Consider the following 20,894-nt stretch of genomic DNA (forward strand, 5'->3'; position numbering starts at 1 on the left):
ATTATAAACGGCAAAAACGTTAATTTTGACGGTAGGGATGAGTTTTATAAAAAAATGTAAATGCTAATAACGAATAAAATCATCATTAAGTCCGATCCCACTGGAGATACACACAACGCCCATTATCTCTCCACCCCCTTGACCTTTAACCACCAAAATTTTATAGCATCAATTCCCTTAATAAACAAACCTCCCTGCAAAATTTCGGAAATTTTTAACTAAAAGCTCGGAAATTATTAAATTTCAAACAGGGTGAACAAACTCGTGTCCCACACAATCACATTACTGGTAGTTTAAAGGTAGAGGAGCTATCGGCCAGTGCCGACTTTGCCCACTTTCGAAAGTGAGGAGAAGAAAAGTAGTCTAGAGGTGACATACATACAGAAATTACCCCTGAAGATTTGTGCATTTCTCGACAGTCCTAAGTCGAATAATGTAAAAATCTTGGTGGGGTATTTTTCATCGATCGCCATACTTTTCCTCCGTTATATGTAACAGCCGAGAAAGTAAAAATCTTGTATTTTTTAATTAAAAAAATCTGTTAAAATGAAAAATATAGATAAATTGTAAACGGGAAAACATGTTTTACATTAAATGTTAAATATATTTAAACTCTGTTAATATTAAATGCTTGAAAAATCAGTTTATATTCATTAACTTATACGTTAAGTTCTGGATGAATTAATAATTATTTAACGTTTTTTTTTGTTTTTCCTTAAATATAAAAATTTAGATTATATAATTATTTATAATGCTATTACCAAATAAAATTTGTTCAAATAAAATCAGTTATTAAAATATTTAAATAAGTAAATAAAATATTAAATTTGGAAGTTACTTTCACTTTAATTTGTGAATTAACGTCGAAGATTTAGATACTTTATAATAATCTAGTAGAGAAATAAATATAAAAGTGTAATACTTATTATTTTTTCAATTTTCTGAATGTAAAATTTATTAAATTGTTTGAATATAATATTACACGATGTTGCGAGAAAGTGCATTATATTCAAATAGTGCTGAAATTATCTTCATTTGTTAAGCATTATTCTCAGATAGAATTTTATGCATTTGTAAACTTTGCAATAAATATGGACAGGTGTTTATTTTAAATGTTAATTGTTAAAAAATTTTAAAATCTTGACATTAATACAAGCATATCAAACGAATAATGTATTTATTAAGTAATAAGATTTAGAACCTTGTTACAGGGATAACGTGTTTAATACATTAATATTTTTACAGTCGAATAACGCATTACAATCAAATACAGTATAATAATGAACAGAATTAAGCTTAAATTAATTTTACACTTTAAGTATGTTTCTTTAAGGTGTATGTAATTAAAAAAATTCATGATAGTGGTCCGCGGGATTCAAAATTATGTTTAGTGGTCCGTGATTTCAGAAAGGTTGGCGACCGCTGCTCTAGAGAATCTAATACAGTCTCTATGGATACGTATTAAAGAAAATCCTAATGAAGTGTACCAATAACAATGATCTACCGAGAAATCTACATACATAATATATAAGGTGATTCGGAGAACGATGCCACTAAACTTATGCCATTGCTTTTCGTCAGTTAACAGAAGTTGGAAAAACTTGTTTGCAGTTATTGTTGTCTACGTGAGCCGTGTAAGACATACGTTTCGTTTAGTTTATCGAATCTGTGGATCATTGTTGCTGGTGAGTTGACTTGTTATAATATTTCTCTTTCTTATACCGTAGTAAAGACTATTGCTCCTGTGTTTGATGTAACCCGATATTTTAAGATGTTATAAAGAATTACGTGGCTTGGATAACGAAAGGTGAGTGGGACCGTGTTTCCAAAGAGCCATTTTGAGGAGTAAACAGCGGTGGTATATTTTTCTGATGTTTAGGCTAAAATGGCACAATATATTCGGCGTGAGATGCTAGTTTAAGGAAAATACTTTTTGTGAAGTTAATAGCGTTTATATTGAAAATATTCTTTGCTTATAGTTTTATAATTTTTCCGGCGAGGATAAAGTGCATGTAAAGTTGCATTACTGTAGAAATTGCATGTAAAGGCATTTATATTCTATTTAGGTGTTTCCTGAAGTTTTAAGGAGAATGTGTTAATATTAAGTCTAAATATAAAAGTCTTAAGCATTGTAAAATATACTTATAATAATGTTGGTGGGCTTGGCATTATTTAATGCGCATCATGTAACACTAAGAACATTCTTTGTTGTTGGCTAATTCATACTTCATATGTCTGGAATCTTTAATACCACTGGCATTTTATCCGTATTTCCTGGAAAGATGCAAATATGCACTTACGAAAGATAGGAAATTTTAATTGCTTACTACCTTACCAGTAAAGATTTGGCGTTTTTCAACGAAGTACAGCTGAACAAATGTCTCACAATTATCCTGTAACATTTTCGAAGCTTAATGACAGGTAATTTCCTGTATATTATGACATATTTCTGAGCTACCGCATCTTCTCCCGACTTATTATTATTGGGCTGAAATTTGAAAAAAAAAATTGCAAACTTATAAATTCCCACTTTCGTTTGTCCGATAACTTTTAAGTATAATTATATTTATATTTGAAAAATTAATGAAATGTTAAAATTGTAAAATGTATAAATTTAATTATAATTAATGTAAAATATTTTTAATAACGAGCAATTATTTATTGTGACATCGTCACAATACCGGGCTGCAATTTTTAATCATATTTTTACTTTATTTAATTTAAAATATATGCCTTTCACCTCAAATTATTACTGCAGTGTCTTGTCCCTGTACAGTACATACATCATACTTTTCCGGTAGCAATGGAGTCGTGCCAGTTATCTATTAACTACTTCGAGGGGAAAGTTTTGAATTGAAATAACTTGACTTTCGGTTTGCTTCGAAAGTTTATATTAAGTTAATCAGGATCTACTGCCCTAAGGTTTCCATATCTGGTCTCGTTTTTCATCTGTCTAACTCCGTTCTCGAGATTAAGGAAAGACGACGGACAACAGACGGACGAAAGTCGGAATTTATAGGTCTACGATGTTTTCAAATTGCAGTCCAATAAACCAGCAACGGGTTGCTCAACTTTCCCGGCAACATTTAAAATTTTGGTGGCGCCACCTGTTATTATATTTTCTTAAAAACACCTTTTTATATTTTTAACTATTATAAACGGCAAAAACGTTAATTTTGACGGTAGGGATGAGTTTTATAAAAAAATGTAAATGCTAATAACGAATAAAATCATCATTAAGTCCGATCCCACTGGAGATACACACAACGCCCATTATCTCTCCACCCCCTCGACCTTTAACCACCAAAATTTTATAGCATCAATTCCCTTAATAAACAAACCTCCCTGCAAAATTTCGGAAATTTTTAACTAAAAGCTCGGAAATTATTAAATTTCAAACAGGGTGAACAAACTCGTGTCCCACACAATCACATTACTGGTAGTTTAAAGGTAGAGGAGCTATCGGCCAGTGCCGACTTTGCCCACTTTCGAAAGTGAGGAGAAGAAAAGTAGTCTAGAGGTGACATACATACAGAAATTACCCCTGAAGATTTGTGCATTTCTCGACAGTCCTAAGTCGAATAATGTAAAAATCTTGGTGGGGTATTTTTCATCGATCGCCATACTTTTCCTCCGTTATATGTAACAGCCGAGAAAGTAAAAATCTTGTATTTTTTAATTAAAAAAATCTGTTAAAATGAAAAATATAGATAAATTGTAAACGGGAAAACATGTTTTACATTAAATGTTAAATATATTTAAACTCTGTTAATATTAAATGCTTGAAAAATCAGTTTATATTCATTAACTTATACGTTAAGTTCTGGATGAATTAATAATTATTTAACGTTTTTTTTTGTTTTTCCTTAAATATAAAAATTTAGATTATATAATTATTTATAATGNTCTTTATTTTCTCTTTTCTTTAAAAATATATTTTCTTTTTCGTATTAACAAAATTTTAGTTAATATAACACAATTTATTGCAAAAACTGATCTATATAAAACATACCATTATATTAGCTAAAGTTTGACCTTTTTAATAAAATATTAATTTATATGATTATATAGAATTAGATTTAGAATGTGCTTTATTAAATAACTAGCAGATGAGTCCGGCGATGCTCGGGCAAAAAATAACAACAGCAAAGATTAAGATTATTAGATTATTTTGTACTTCTAACCCTTCTACTATATTGTTATAGTATTTGATTTATATTTACCAGGGTTGTGGAGTCGCGTAAAAATCTACCGACTCCAACTCCCACTCTGACTCGTCAGCCCTGATATTTACAAAGGTTATCTTACGTAACAGTTTATCACACCGAATGCCCAATCTAACACATTTTAAACATTCTCTAAATTGTGTACAGTAAAGGAATAAAGAATTTTCAAAATGTGTTAGATTGGTCACTCGGTGTGATAAACCCTTACATAAGATAACCTTTATAGTTATATAATCGATCTTACCCATTTTCACTGGGTGCAAGAATTAGGTCCCCCTCTTCCGAGGCTAATTAGAGAAGTTTTAGATAGATCTCAAAATATGTTCGATTTCCCGCAAAAACGCAAAAAACCGTATCTAAAATAGTACAGTAGAAGCCGACTTCTTCAGGATAATCCTTAACAGGAAAGTATGAAGTACAGGGGCAAGACACTACTAAAATCAAGGCCTATATTTTAAATTAAAGAAATTAAAAATATGATTAAAAATTGCAACCCGGCATAAATAATTAATAATAAATGTTCTTGAAAAACTATTGCACACATTATTTTCTACTTAATTAATAATTCTTAACTTATAATGAATTTTGTTTATTATTTCTTATAAAATGTGTAATATTTTAATCGATGTCACAAATAATAATATGCATAAAAGCTTGATCATTACAAATTTTACAATTAAATAATTGAATGGAAAATTAAGACAAAAGATACAAAGATGCAGAGATATGTTGATGATGGCATTTTGTTTCAAGTTTAGATAACTTATGATGACAAAACAAAGGAAAATCGGATTTCTTGCAAAAGACACGTGGATTATCTGGAAAACTGTTGAAAAAGGAAATGAAAGAACGGAGGAAACTAAACAGAGAAAAAAATAAGAAAGTTGAAAAAGTATAAAGTAAAGAAAAGGAAAAAGCAACTTAGCATTAGTTTTAGCTTCAATTTACTTGACATCAGAATCACTGTTTGAAATTGTAATAAGTTAAACAGAGTTCTCTGTTGTTGCTGCTAATTAACAATCCTAACCTCGATAATTTAGTGAATAAATTAATCTTAAAATAACCGTCTTGTAAGATTTTCTTGTGTTAATTTTAATCGTGATAATAACAAGAGGAAAGTTAGAAAATTAACTATTTTTCAATTACTGAATAATAATTAATAGGATTACAACTTTTCAAAGGAAAGTCTTATTACAGATTTTTGATAAGAACATTAAAATATTAAACTTTGTCTTGAAAAGATTTGATGAAATTAGTCTTTTGGGAAATGACTCCAAGATTCTAGATCATATTTAATTTATATTCGTTTTATATGATTTAAACGTATGCTGATTACTTACTCATTTATTGATTTTTGGAATTATTAAATAGAAATAAATGTACCTACTTTTATAATTATTATATAGTTAATAAAATTTTTAATGCATTTTATTTAAAATATGTAATTAATATCCATTTGTACTGTGCCTATAATCGCTGAAATATTATAATTAACTTTCGTAAAGAACATAATTTCTTTATTTTCTCTTTTCTTTAAAAATATATTTTATTATAATTATAACAAGAAATAGAACTGACAAATATTTACTTTTATTATAAAAATAAAGCCTAAAAATTTCTTAAGATAAATTTTAAAAATAAACATTTTACATAAATATATGAAAAACTTATTTATTACAGAACAATTAACTTTTATAGGCTTATGCTACTCAATGTATATGGGAAGGAGAAAATTCTAATAAAGCATAAAATAAATAAAATTTGACGTAACTTTTTTACTGGATTATAATATTATAGGGGAACTGTTGAGTGACGTAAACAAACCAATTGCACGATAATTATGAATTTAAAAATTATAAACAGGATGAAATAGAAGAAAAAAATTAAGAAAAGCAGTTAATTATAAACTATCATTAGAAGGGAAAAAAAAACATTATAAAGCCTATTTTATTTCTTGAAAATTTCCATTTCGCAGGTTAATGGAGCCGAACGTCAGAAGGTAGTGTACAAATGAAAGGAGTTCGTGTTAAATGATAAAGTAAATGTTTAACCTTTCCTTTAATGGATTATAGCATTCATTATGAACTAAACTTAGAAGGTAAAAGCTATTATTTTATATTAAAATAGTTTGAAGAGTACTGATGATTTGTTAAGTGACATTTGGGCATCATTTGGTATTGTTTTCAAATGCTATCGGAAATTAATTTACGAGCTTTAGAAAAAAGTTGGCTTTTTTCCTTAAAACATTATTATGAAACTAAAAATGATATTTTATATATCAAAATTTACGCTGAAAATTTTACATTTTATTAAATTATTTTTTACATTTTAAAAATCATTCTTAAAGAATTATTTTATCTGCTGTGACTTCTTTTGTAGAAAATGTCTCGAGTATGCAATTTTAGTGCATATAAACAATGTCTATATAATAAGAACGTATTCGATATTTTCGATGTAATATATTACATTGCAAGCGAAAATATTCCCCATGACCTGTAACAAGCTTTCAAAATTCACGTAAAACCACCAGAATAACTTCAGAAAAGCGAAACACAATGAAAATACAAAAGTTATAATATACAATAGATTATAACTTGTTAAGTGAAATATTAAATGTCAACTTTTATAAACTTATATAATAATTATTCAGATTTTGAATAAAAATTCATTAGATTTATTTTTAAATATCTTTATTTTAAGGCATGTTCTATAGAGTTAAAATAAAATTTTAATTTTAAAAATTCATTTATAATAACAGAACAAGTAGAACATATTCCAAATAAATACGCCAATAACTATAAAAACGTTTATAATGACGAAATAGTTCCTTAGTCGCCTTTCATACGGATCTTTTCTTGTAGGCTATTGTTGGAACTGGAAGTTTTATTTCCCTTTTAGTCGACTTTACTCAGAACTGCCACAGTATGTAATTTACAATATTGTAAAATTTGTAAAAGGACCTTGTTATTTTTTCAGTTTAAAGAAGTTTTATTTATTAAATTTATTAATATTTTAAAAAACTAGTTGAAGAAACCTCTTAAATATTTTTTGTAGATGAAGATCAATGAAATCTGGTTTCCTTTTCCTAATGAGCGCAACAATAAATAGTAAAGGATCTTTTAAACTTTATAAAATAAAAATACTATAATGTTTTATTTATATCAGGTACTCTACTTGACGTAGAATAATCAAATTAGTCACGACATCTTACTTATAAATACTATCACGACTTTGCAAAAATTTTCTGACATATTTAAAACGTGAAATATCTATACTTCTTCGCTTGAATATATTATTACATTTTACTTTGTTCATTATTTAATTTATCAATACAGATAATATTAATTAAAAATTAAATTTATTTAATTTAAAGATAAAAGTGAATTAAGTTATTATAATATAAAATTTTAAATGGAAGTTAAGTTAAAATCTTAAGTGAAGTTGTTAGTTTAAGTATTTTCTCACCAACCCTTCCAAAATGAAATCGATTTAGAACGTCAGCAATACCCGATTATTGACTGCAGCCTTGATATGAACGGAATGAAGAAGAAAAATTTGATAGGCAGATTGCGATAGAGATCTTTCCAAATCATTATAATGAAAAAAACTTTGGAAATGCTTAAAACCAGAAGGTATTGGGTCAGCAGCATTCTACATTTACTGGCTCAGATTCTTTACCAAGCCAAATGCATTGGATAGCAGCAACGAAGATAAAAATTTATCAAATGACATGACTTTAACTAACCACAAACTAAAAGATTGAGAAAAGGTTGTATATATGATTATTGTTAATTTTTTAAAACAATATTGGTGTTCATTTATGTAATTTTTTTTAAAAATGTAAACAAAATATTTTATTCAATTTTTTCAATAAAAAATGATTTTTAGTGGATATGTAAGATTTCATTACTTAAACATTTGCAAAAATTATATTAACCGTTAACCATTATCATTAAAAAGATATATATTTTACAGTTTAAACAGCTAAGATGTCACAAGAATGCGCACTTTTAAACCAATATGTTACAAGAATACGTATTTTTGCTACAGAATTGTGTAAAATTCACCAAACATTAACCTAGGTTATCTTACACCCCTATAGAACATATGCAAGGACAGTACATCTTATTCAGTTTCCTTTCTTTTTCAGTTATAATAATCAGTTTCTTCCATATATATACACAAGTTAAAGAAATACATCTAAAATATTATTAAACAAGAATATTTTTAGTAATTAAAGAATGATTTTATTGGATTTGTTATTGCTATTGAATAATAACAAAATATACTGGGCATTTTTGCAATATTTAGAAGCACTAATTAACTTCCTTATTGTAAAGTAATTAAAATTAAGATTAAATAATAATTAAACTTCTGAAAACTATAGATGTATTCAGTATTATTATAAGATTAATATTCATAGAGAAATCTTTTAGCAAGTTGTTTAGTTTCTAATGAAGACAAGCAATATTATAATATTAATTTGAAACGTAAAATAAAGAGTACGCAAGAGAGAAGTCGAGATATAAGCATCTCGATAATAAAAGAGTTTAATATATGTACGAAAAAGTTGTTAATTTTATTTAAATGAACTCCCTCGATTCATTTATAACGATTTATAATAATGAAAATATCAGAGAAACAAATCACACCAATTTTTAAGGAATATGAAGAGCGGTATTTACAAGATAAGGCAAGAAGTTTAAGAATTTTATCTACTTATTAAATGCAATTAAGTTACGTGTAATTAATGAAATAATTTTATTTCATTTGAAGAATATATTATTCATTATGATAATACGATAACAAATGATTTAGAAATGTAATTATACAAAATGATGAAATGTCTTGAGTGCTGTCTTTTCTACACAGTAATACCTCAACTTACGCTACCCCGACTTACACGAACCCGGAGTTACGCGATTTTCAAATCTCGTCGATTCGTCTCTTGTTTGAGCGCCACGCAACTCTTGATTACTCACTCCCCCCACACTATTGTTCAGCTTACATGTTCGGACGTGTCGCGCGGAATCGACACAGCTACAATTTATTTTGTTTTATTTATTTCTGTGTTAGTTATATCTATGTAGACTTGAGAGACTCTATGTGGTGATTTCTTGTAACCGTGAACAAACCAANGGTTATTCATCCCTCTCTAGTGAGTACATTAAAAAAATGAAAGAGTTAAGTCAGGTAAAGTCACAGTTTTAGAATAATAACAAACATGTTTTTATTCTAAAACTGTGAAACTATCAGTATTACATCAAAAACTATGATTGTGTGCTTAATTTCTTCATTTTGTCTGCTTTCTTTGTTTATTTTATGGTAATTACATTCAAAAACACAAAAATAAACATATTAAATTTATGAAACTGGCCCTAAATTATCTCAACTTACTTTAATTAACATTGGCTTTGTGTGAAATTTGAGAAGAAAGCGTTATTTTTAAGGTTGGGTGCATGGTCAGTGTAACCCACACTAACTACTACTAATGTCAATAAGTCACTAATTGTTTTATTGTCTTGTAAAGGAAAACTCTCTTCCTGATTTTAAGTCAGTCAAATTACATTATTATAAATTAAGTATTCAACAAGTAAGATTAAAATTCTTAAGAATTTTTTTTTTTAACATTTGTTTAACAACTAGTTTTGTTATATTTGATTAATTTTAGATTTTAGTCACAGTTTAACTGGCATGTCAGATACCTCAGGGTTACTGGCTGCAATCTAGTCATTCCGAAAAAATATGGTAAAATATTAATGCTATTAAATTTTGGTGATTTAAGGTTGACAGGGTGGGGAGATAAAGGGTGATCATGTATCATTCTCAAGTAGGGTTGGACTTAATGACAATTTTACTCATTATTAAAATTTTTTATAAAACCGATCCCTACTCTCAAAATTAAACTTTTTGTCATTTTATAATAATTAAAAATGTAAACAATTTTTTAAAAATGAAATATTGTAACAGACAGCACCACCAAAATTTTAAATGTTGCCGAGAAAGTTAAGCAATTCATTGCTGGATTTTTTACATTTAAATGGACCCACATTACATTTCTGGATTTTCTCGTCTCGTGGATAAATCTGCCATTTGTCATTAATTAATGGCAGATTTATCAAAATCAATCCATTAAAGTTTGAGAACAAACTTGATTCTATAGGCCTATACAAGACATGCTAGCAAACCGTGAAACACTGCATGACAAAGTTGTGCAATTTGTGCAAAATCGCTTTGTTGCACACACTCATGAAACGACCTTTATCTCAAAAACAAAGTCATGGACCCCAATTTTTTATTGCAGTTTTGGATTCCGCATTGCAATTAATGGAAAATGGCAAAGTTTAATCAAAATCTATCGAACAGATTTTGAGAACAAACACAATTCTGCAAGCCTCAGAAGCAGCTCTGAATATAAAATTTTAAATGGAAGTTAAGTTAAAATCTTAAGTGAAGTTGTTAGTTTAAGTATTTTCTCACCAACCCTTCCAAAATGAAATCGATTTAGAACGTCAGCAATACCCGATTATTGACTGCAGCCTTGATATGAACGGAATGAAGAAGAAAAATTTGATAGGCAGATTGCGATAGAGATCTTTCCAAATCATTATAATGAAAAAAACTTTGGAAATGCTTAAAACCAGAAGGTATTGGGTCAGCAGCATTCTACATTTACTGGCTCAGATTCTTTACCAAGCCAAATGCATTGGATAGCAGCAACGAAGATAAAAATTTATCAAATGACATGACTTTAACTAACCACAAACTAAAAGATTGAGAAAAGGTTGTATATATGATTATTGTTAATTTTTTAAAACAATATTGGTGTTCATTTATGTAATTTTTTTTAAAAATGTAAACAAAATATTTTATTCAATTTTTTCAATAAAAAATGATTTTTAGTGGATATGTAAGATTTCATTACTTAAACATTTGCAAAAATTATATTAACCGTTAACCATTATCATTAAAAAGATATATATTTTACAGTTTAAACAGCTAAGATGTCACAAGAATGCGCACTTTTAAACCAATATGTTACAAGAATACGTATTTTTGCTACAGAATTGTGTAAAATTCACCAAACATTAACCTAGGTTATCTTACACCCCTATAGAACATATGCAAGGACAGTACATCTTATTCAGTTTCCTTTCTTTTTCAGTTATAATAATCAGTTTCTTCCATATATATACACAAGTTAAAGAAATACATCTAAAATATTATTAAACAAGAATATTTTTAGTAATTAAAGAATGATTTTATTGGATTTGTTATTGCTATTGAATAATAACAAAATATACTGGGCATTTTTGCAATATTTAGAAGCACTAATTAACTTCCTTATTGTAAAGTAATTAAAATTAAGATTAAATAATAATTAAACTTCTGAAAACTATAGATGTATTCAGTATTATTATAAGATTAATATTCATAGAGAAATCTTTTAGCAAGTTGTTTAGTTTCTAATGAAGACAAGCAATATTATAATATTAATTTGAAACGTAAAATAAAGAGTACGCAAGAGAGAAGTCGAGATATAAGCATCTCGATAATAAAAGAGTTTAATATATGTACGAAAAAGTTGTTAATTTTATTTAAATGAACTCCCTCGATTCATTTATAACGATTTATAATAATGAAAATATCAGAGAAACAAATCACACCAATTTTTAAGGAATATGAAGAGCGGTATTTACAAGATAAGGCAAGAAGTTTAAGAATTTTATCTACTTATTAAATGCAATTAAGTTACGTGTAATTAATGAAATAATTTTATTTCATTTGAAGAATATATTATTCATTATGATAATACGATAACAAATGATTTAGAAATGTAATTATACAAAATGATGAAATGTCTTGAGTGCTGTCTTTTCTACACAGTAATACCTCAACTTACGCTACCCCGACTTACACGAACCCGGAGTTACGCGATTTTCAAATCTCGTTGTTTGAGCGCCACGCAACTCTTGATTACTCACTCCCCCCACACTATTGTTCAGCTTACATGTTCGGACGTGTCGCGCGGAATCGACACAGCTACAATTTATTTTGTTTTATTTATTTCTGTGTTAGTTATATCTATGTAGACTTGAGAGACTCTATGTGGTGATTTCTTGTAACCGTGAACAAACCAAAAGACGAGATAAGATTAACGAGAACATTTATTAGCACTTATACATCCGTCTTGGATTTTACACAAATTGGGAAATTATACCCCGACTTACGTGAATTCGACTTACGCGGTTATCGCTCGGTCCCACCTATCGCGTAAGTTCGAGGTATTACTGTACATACATCTATATTGTGTATTTCGAGCTACTTTTTTACAAAATCATTAATATTATAAGTTTTATTACGGTATAATAACAAATACATCATGAAAATAAAAAAAAATTACTAAAATTAGATTTATGGAATTGAAAATAAAAATAATTTTTGTTTCTTTAGTAAGTGATTTTATTAATTTTGTAAATAATAGTAAACACTCGATTTAACGGACTAATTGTAATTGATAATATTTTATACATTGCAAATATAGTTTCTAAATTTTAAACTTGAGATAAACATTACGCTATATAACTTATCAACAAAATTTAAAATACATTTGTACAGCTTCTGATAAGAAAGTCACAAGAAACATATTTAATAGAATAATGTATATATTTATATTTGTAATGTTATATATACATCATTTTTTTGAACATATTCGTTTTTAAATAATCATTCTAATAATAATAAACTAAATTCTTAACCTTGAAACAAAGTTAAGAATCTTGTTTATAACATGATTATAAATTTATAATTTATTTTTCAAAACATTTTTCATAACAAACCAATTTATTTTTACAGTAAAAATATTTTTTTTCGATATACAATAACTTCATTATTAAAGTGAACAATTTTTTCTTTAATAAAAAAAGTTCTCGGAAGAAGAGTTTAAATTTATAATACAAATATCTTATAAATTTTAAGGAAATCTTTTATTGTTTTAATTAATTATCTGAATTCTAATGTTAATAATCCTATCCTGAATTATTATTTAGAACAAGACTTTTTAAACGGGGTCGCGAAAAATTTGACAACAGTAAAATTCTGTACTACGTATTTATGCAAACGGCATTATCAGCATTGTAAAATTAAAATGTCGGTAAACTCTGGAAAACGTTGAAGTCCTTCGTCTTGCAGTATCAAACATTCAGCTAATATTTAATTCTTTATGTAAAAATAAACAAGCACATCCATCTCACCAGTACGCAAATTTGCTTTTGTCTTTAATAAATAATAAAATAATATATACAATACAACGAAGAATTATTTTATTATTTATTATCAATAAGTGATTTTATTTTATAAGGTATATAACCTATTTTATTTATCTATACACCGGATAAATTTTTCTCGGATAAAAAGGAGCCGCGAATGGAGAAAGTTTAAGAAGCTCTGATTTAGAATATAAATATAAGCTAAGTACGAGCAATTATTTATTATGGCATGCGGGACTGCAATTTTTAATCATATTTTTAAGTTATTTAATTTAAAATATATGCTGTCCACCTCAATTTAGTAGTGGCTGGCTCCTGTACAGTACATCATACTTTTCCTGTTAGCAATGGAGTCGTGCCGATCATCTATCTTAACACATTTCGAGAGAAAGTTTTGAATTAAGATAACGTAACTTACGGTTTACACTGAAGGTTTGTATATAAACGGGGCCCCTTACCATTACGTTTTCCAAATCCGGTCTCGCCTGTCATCTACCTAAGTCCGGTCTCGAGATTAAGGTACGACAGATGGACAGACGAACGACAGTGGAAATTTATAAGTGTACATTTTTTTCAAATTCCAGCCTAATTAAAACTCGAAATCATAAGGGATGGCATTAAATTATGCACTTATAATTTTCAATGGTTATTTAATATACAGTCGACCTCCCTATAACGCGGTAGATACGTTCCACTTTATAAGAATTTCGCATTGTAAGAATTCTTAAATACATGAGCCAATCACAGCCCGGCACGTGTGCAGTTTACGGACTGCGGCTGTTTGAAAGGTTTTCTTCCATAAAATTAACCGATTCTAGACTAATTCGACTCAGCATTTCTAAAACACGTATAATTTTTTGGGAATAATCTGTATAAACTATGCTATAAACAAAAAATTGTAGAATTACTTACCGAGTGTGCACCGTTCGACGACTCCATTGCTTAAGCTTGTTTTCGTCGCGAAGCAGCGCACCAAACAGCGGGCGCGTTTTCTAATAAGTTATTTTTCTGCGAAAAATTCGCTGAATTTTGGAGACATCATTAATAGAAACAATTTGTATGGCTGTTGAATAAGAAATGTGTTTTTCACAAGAAGTGTATAAAATTACAGTACTGTATTAGACTTACAGTATTTAATTTACATACTGTACAGACGATAGTAAACTCAACTTACCCACCAAAACTTTCCGTAGCGTGTAAGTAGTTCGGCTGCTCGTCCACTATTGGACCAGATTCGACCAATCCTGTTGCGACACGAGTCGGCGATGACGTTTTACTGCATTTTATGAGTCTCTTTTAGCGTCTTTATACGAATACGGTCGCAATTTTTTTCGCCGCGATATACGAAACCGCATTATATGAACCCGCGTTATAGGGAGGTCTACTGTACATCACTCTTTAGCAAACTATTTTAGATTAAATATTTATCTTATTAAGCGTTATAAAATTATCAAGGAAACATTATAATAAATATTAGTATAATTATACATAATATAAAATAAAATGTAAAAATATGATAAAAACTAAAAGCAAATAAAATGAAGCTCGTTTAATTAAAGATTTATAAAAGTCAATATTTACAGTTCGTTATTAATGAACTCAAATGTAATAAACTAGTTTCATTAATAAAAGAACATTATGTCATTTTTTATATTTTTTGTAAATTACATGTCCTAACCGACTGATTGATTCATCATTGCCCAGAGCAAACCGCTGAATCTAGAGGTGAAATTTGGTACACAGTTAGGGTCGTCATGAATATGCACATTAAGAAGGGATTTTTCGAAATTCCCCCCCGCGGGGAAGAGGAAAAAGATTAAGGCTTAACCTGAAGAACAGCTTCTACTATACTATTTTAGATGCGATTTTTTGTTTTTAACTGCGTTTTAGTAGGGTACGCCATGAGAATGCACACTAAGAAGGGATTTTTGGAAATTCCACCGTGGGGGAGAAAGGGAAAGGATTAAGGCTTAGCCCCGAAAAGCAGTATCATAAACGTGGTTTACAAAGACATACTTGGGTAATTGAAACTCTATTTTTCTGTAAATACTTTAGGAATTTTCAGATAACGTCATTTATGTTTAAAGAAAAAAATTAAACTCAGATTTATCGTATCTCGGAATCCCATAATATTTGAAACTTGAATATAATGCATTAGCAGCCCATAGTTTAAAAAAAACAAAAATCAGTAATTTTACCAAATTAGTAACAACTAATGATTGAAAATCTTAGTGAAGTATCGAGAGAGGGTTATTTCTATCAAATTGCAAAATCTGCGCGGGCAAAGCCGCGGGTTACAGCTAGTAATAATATACAAATGTCAATGGTTTCATTTGAATTTGGATGAGAAGTTTGAATTGGCTACAGGCGACTACAAGTCAAATAAAGTTTTTAATATGGAGTAAATATAATACGATTATATTATTCATTTTTAAATAATTTATATCTTCTTTCTCTGTTGACAATATCGATAAAATTAATTAATAAGTACTTTTTTAAAATTAATTTTGATTTATTTTCTATTTCATTCGAGCAATATTCGATATCAGACTTCTTTTTGCCACGTACAGACTATTACTTTAATTAATTTTTTATAAATAATTTTGATTATATGTTATTTCTAATAAAATTATCTTTAAATTTTGATTTTTAAAATAAATCAATAACAAATAATTATTTTTTAATAACTGAATAGAAATTATATTTCCTAAATACATTACCTAAACGTTGAATTATGTAAAATTATATTTTTATTAACAAAGTTGGCTACATGACAACATTATAATATATCTTTAGGGAATTCTCACGAAAGAAGTCGATTTCTTCAGATCTGTTACTAAATATAAGAGATTTTCAGACGATAGGCCATAAGAGATCCTAATATTAATCCGAAGGATAGTTCCCGGTGACGTCATTGTTCTTCACTCCTTATTCATAATGGCTGACATTAGTGTAGATTAAACTTCGAGACAACGAACAAAATAAAAGCCATTTATGTATTATTCCATACTATGCTAATACTGCAGTTTAAAAAATTCAATTCCAATTTCATTAATTTAAAAAAGTACTAATTCAAAATCCATTCGGAAAAATACTCTTTAAAAATATTTTTCCCGATACAAGTAAAAAAATCCAGCAACGAGTTTCTTAACTTTCCCGGCGATATTTGGTGGCTGTTGCCANATAAAATAAAATGTAAAAATATGATAAAAACTAAAAGCAAATAAAATGAAGCTCGTTTAATTAAAGATTTATAAAAGTCAATATTTACAGTTCGTTATTAATGAACTCAAATGTAATAAACTAGTTTCATTAATAAAAGAACATTACGTCATTTTTTATATTTTTTGTAAATTACATGTCCTAACCGACTGATTGATTCATCATTGCCCAGAGCAAACCGCTGAATCTAGAGGTGAAATTTGGTACACAGTTAGGGTCGTCATGAATATGCACATTAAGAAGGGATTTTTCGAAATTCCCCCCCGCGGGGAAGAGGAAAAAGATTAAGGCTTAACCTGAAGAACAGCTTCTACTATACTATTTTAGATGCGATTTTTTGTTTTTAACTGCGTTTTAGTAGGGTACGCCATGAGAATGCACACTAAGAAGGGATTTTTGGAAATTCCACCGTGGGGGAGAAAGGGAAAGGATTAAGGCTTAGCCCCGAAAAGCAGTATCATAAACGTGGTTTACAAAGACATACTTGGGTAATTGAAACTCTATTTTTCTGTAAATACTTTAGGAATTTTCAGATAACGTCATTTATGTTTAAAGAAAAAAATTAAACTCAGATTTATCGTATCTCGGAATCCCATAATATTTGAAACTTGAATATAATGCATTAGCAGCCCATAGTTTAAAAAAAACAAAAATCAGTAATTTTACCAAATTAGTAACAACTAATGATTGAAAATCTTAGTGAAGTATCGAGAGAGGGTTATTTCTATCAAATTGCAAAATCTGCGCGGGCAAAGCCGCGGGTTACAGCTAGTAATAATATACAAATGTCAATGGTTTCATTTGAATTTGGATGAGAAGTTTGAATTGGCAAACATTCAGCTAATATTTAATTCTTTATGTAAAAATAAACAAGCACACCCATCTCACCAGTACGCAAATTTGCTTTTGTATTTAATAAATAATAAAATAATATATACAATACAACGAAGAATTATTTTATTATTTATTATCAATAAGTGATTTTATTTTATAAGGTATATAACCTATTTTATTTATCTATACACCGGATAAATTTTTCTCGGATAAAAAGGAGCCGCGAATGGAGAAAGTNGTTGAATTATGTAAAATTATATTTTTATTAACAAAGTTGGCTACATGACAACATTATAATATATCTTTAGGGAATTCTCACGAAAGAAGTCGATTTCTTCAGATCTGTTACTAAATATAAGAGATTTTCAGACGATAGGCCATAAGAGATCCTAATATTAATCCGAAGGATAGTTCCCGGTGACGTCATTGTTCTTCACTCCTTATTCATAATGGCTGACATTAGTGTAGATTAAACTTCGAAACAACGAACAAAATAAAAGCCATTTATGTATTATTCCATACTATGCTAATACTGCAGTTTAAAAAATTCAATTCCAATTTCATTAATTTAAAAAAGTACTAATTCAAAATCCATTCGGAAAAATACTCTTTAAAAATATTTTTCCCGATACAAGTAAAAAAATCCAGCAACGAGTTTCTTAACTTTCCCGGCGATATTTGGTGGCTGTTGCCATATTTTATTTAAAATATTTTTTTTTATTTTTAATTATATAAAATGGCAAAAAATTAATTTGGAGGGTAGGGATGAGTTTTATAAAAAAATGTAAATGATAATAACGAATAAAATCATCATTAAGTCAGACCCTACCGGAGATATGACACGACGCCCTTTATCTCCCCTCTCCCTCGACCTTTAACCATCAAAATTTAATATCATTAATCCCTCTAATACAGAAACCTCCCTGCAAAATTTCAGAAAATTTCGACAAAAAACAGAGGAGCTATTAAGCTTCAAACAGGGTGAACAAAATCGTGCCTCCCCACAACACGAACATCCTTACATACAGAAAAAACCCCGAATATTTTGCATTTCTCGACGTTTCAAGGTCCCCGAGTACAAAAATGTAAAAATATTTGGTTGGTAATTTTTTCATCGCTCGTCATACATTCCTTCTGTTGTATATAACAGCCGAGAAAGTAAAAAGAGATTTTCCAGAATAAATCTTTCGAAGAACTAAACACTAAATTATATAAGTAATTAAATTATGACAATAAGTATTCGCTTTTTGAATAAATTTATGTCATATGCCAAATACTTAACACAAATTTCGTAGTGATACATCCTTGATAGTTGCCAAATATACTTTAATCAAATTATAATAAGTTTAGAAAACTGACATTATTAACTTGCTAGAAGAAAGCTAGATGAGGTTATTTAATAAAGTTTCCTACAGTACATAAATTATAACAATTTTAAATCAATTTATAAAGGTTTATCCACCTAAAACGGATATTTTGTAAGTAAAATATTTAAGGATAAAATTATCCTTAAAATCATACAATATAATCAAACTGACAAATTATTAAAATTAATGTAAACATTTGCTTAATCTAAACATCAATATAATATCATCATGTTGATTAAATTTAATACAGTGTAAATGTAGTAATTAATTTATTAATTATTAAAGTTTTCATTCGTAATAATTCTATAGTCATTTAATGATAATTTAATGACCACATAACTATGTAGAATTCTATTAACAAACATTGTTCATTTAAAATTTAATTTAAATATTTATTTTATATTAATTGAGGTGAATAAAAATAAATTATTATTTGTAAAAGTAAATATAAATTAACTTAATAATTCGTAAATTTTAATATTAAAATATATTTAAAATATTTTAAATCAATTAATTAAAAGTAAGCTTTAAGTTATTTAAATATTTACCTTTTATAAATTTATTTGTAAGAATATATGGAATTCTTAGAATATATTTCGCTATTTTTTAAAATAAATACAAATATTATATTCAATACTCGTTTTTGATTAATTTGGCATTTTTATTCAATTATTAAATACAATAAATAACTGGTTTTATTAAATTTTGGAATATATTTTAAAAAAATTTTATTTATAAATCTAAACATTTTTTTATTGAAATGCGCCTTCAAAAATATTTTTAAAATATGCTGTAATATTTTTTTAATAATTTAAAATAAAATTTCTAACAAAAATGAAATTGTCAGATATTGCTTGTTTTCGCTAAAAAATACAATAATTTAAGTCTTTTTTAATACCTTTTTTTTATGTATTAACCTTATCTTTAGGGATTTAGTAGAATATAGACTACAAACGTTTATCTGAAGCTGGAAAAATAAAACAATTTATTTGCACTGCTTTGGATTTGAGCACCTGAAAAGGATCACATAAGACACTAAATTGTCTCCTTTATTACTAAAAAAAAAAAAAAAATTAAATTACTCTCAACAAATTTTCACTCATTTGACAATTTAATAAAGTGCATTTAATTCTTATTAAACAAGAGTTTATATGTTTTTTTAATTTAAATTGTTAAAGTTAACATTATTATATTATTAATAAATTGAAAAATAAAAGTATTTTTTGAACTGTTTGAAATAAAAAATAGACTTTTTTAAATTGTGTAAACAAGTAACTTGACATCTTGTCAGTTGAAGTGTTTATCGAATATGTCTTTTGACAAAAGCACGTGTCTTTGGTAAAAAATAAGATTAAATTATTTTATTAAAAATATTCTTTCTTGTAGTAGAAGTGCTGAAGTTTGAAGTTTTCTAGATTAATCAATAAACGAAAGAATAATAATTTTTTTATTTGGTTTCATTAAATTTAAATTTAACATCTCTTTCTCCACAACAACAGATAAAATCGTGTAATATTTCATTTACAGCACTTGAATAGGGGAAAACTCTAATCAGATGCTATAACTGCAAATGGAAAATTATTGTGTTACTCTCTTATACAATTAATTTTAGTAAATATGAATTAAAATTATTAAGTTTTTAAAATTAAAATGAGAATTATTCATGTAAATTTTTATCTCCACATTAGATTTTCGTATTTGTTTTCAACACAACTATTGTTTTTTCTCAAGTTAATGGTTCTTATATCTTATGATAATGTGAAAAAGAGGAAGATAAAACAAAAGAATATTCAATGTAGGAAGTAGAATAATGTCAGAAAGCTTGGCATTTGTGCTCATTAAAGTGATTTATTAAGGGAAAATGCTTTTATCTTAAGTGGCACCTGTATGTGAATAGAAAGTCATTTAGTGTATTGTCGTTTTATTGATAAAGAATAATTTAAAAAATGAGAATTTTATGTTTACTAAAATATGAA

Source organism: Centruroides sculpturatus, unplaced genomic scaffold (assembly GCF_000671375.1).
Source record: "Centruroides sculpturatus isolate CEXI.00-Female unplaced genomic scaffold, Cexi_2.0 scaffold377, whole genome shotgun sequence".
In the NCBI taxonomy this organism is placed as follows: domain Eukaryota; kingdom Metazoa; phylum Arthropoda; class Arachnida; order Scorpiones; family Buthidae; genus Centruroides; species Centruroides sculpturatus.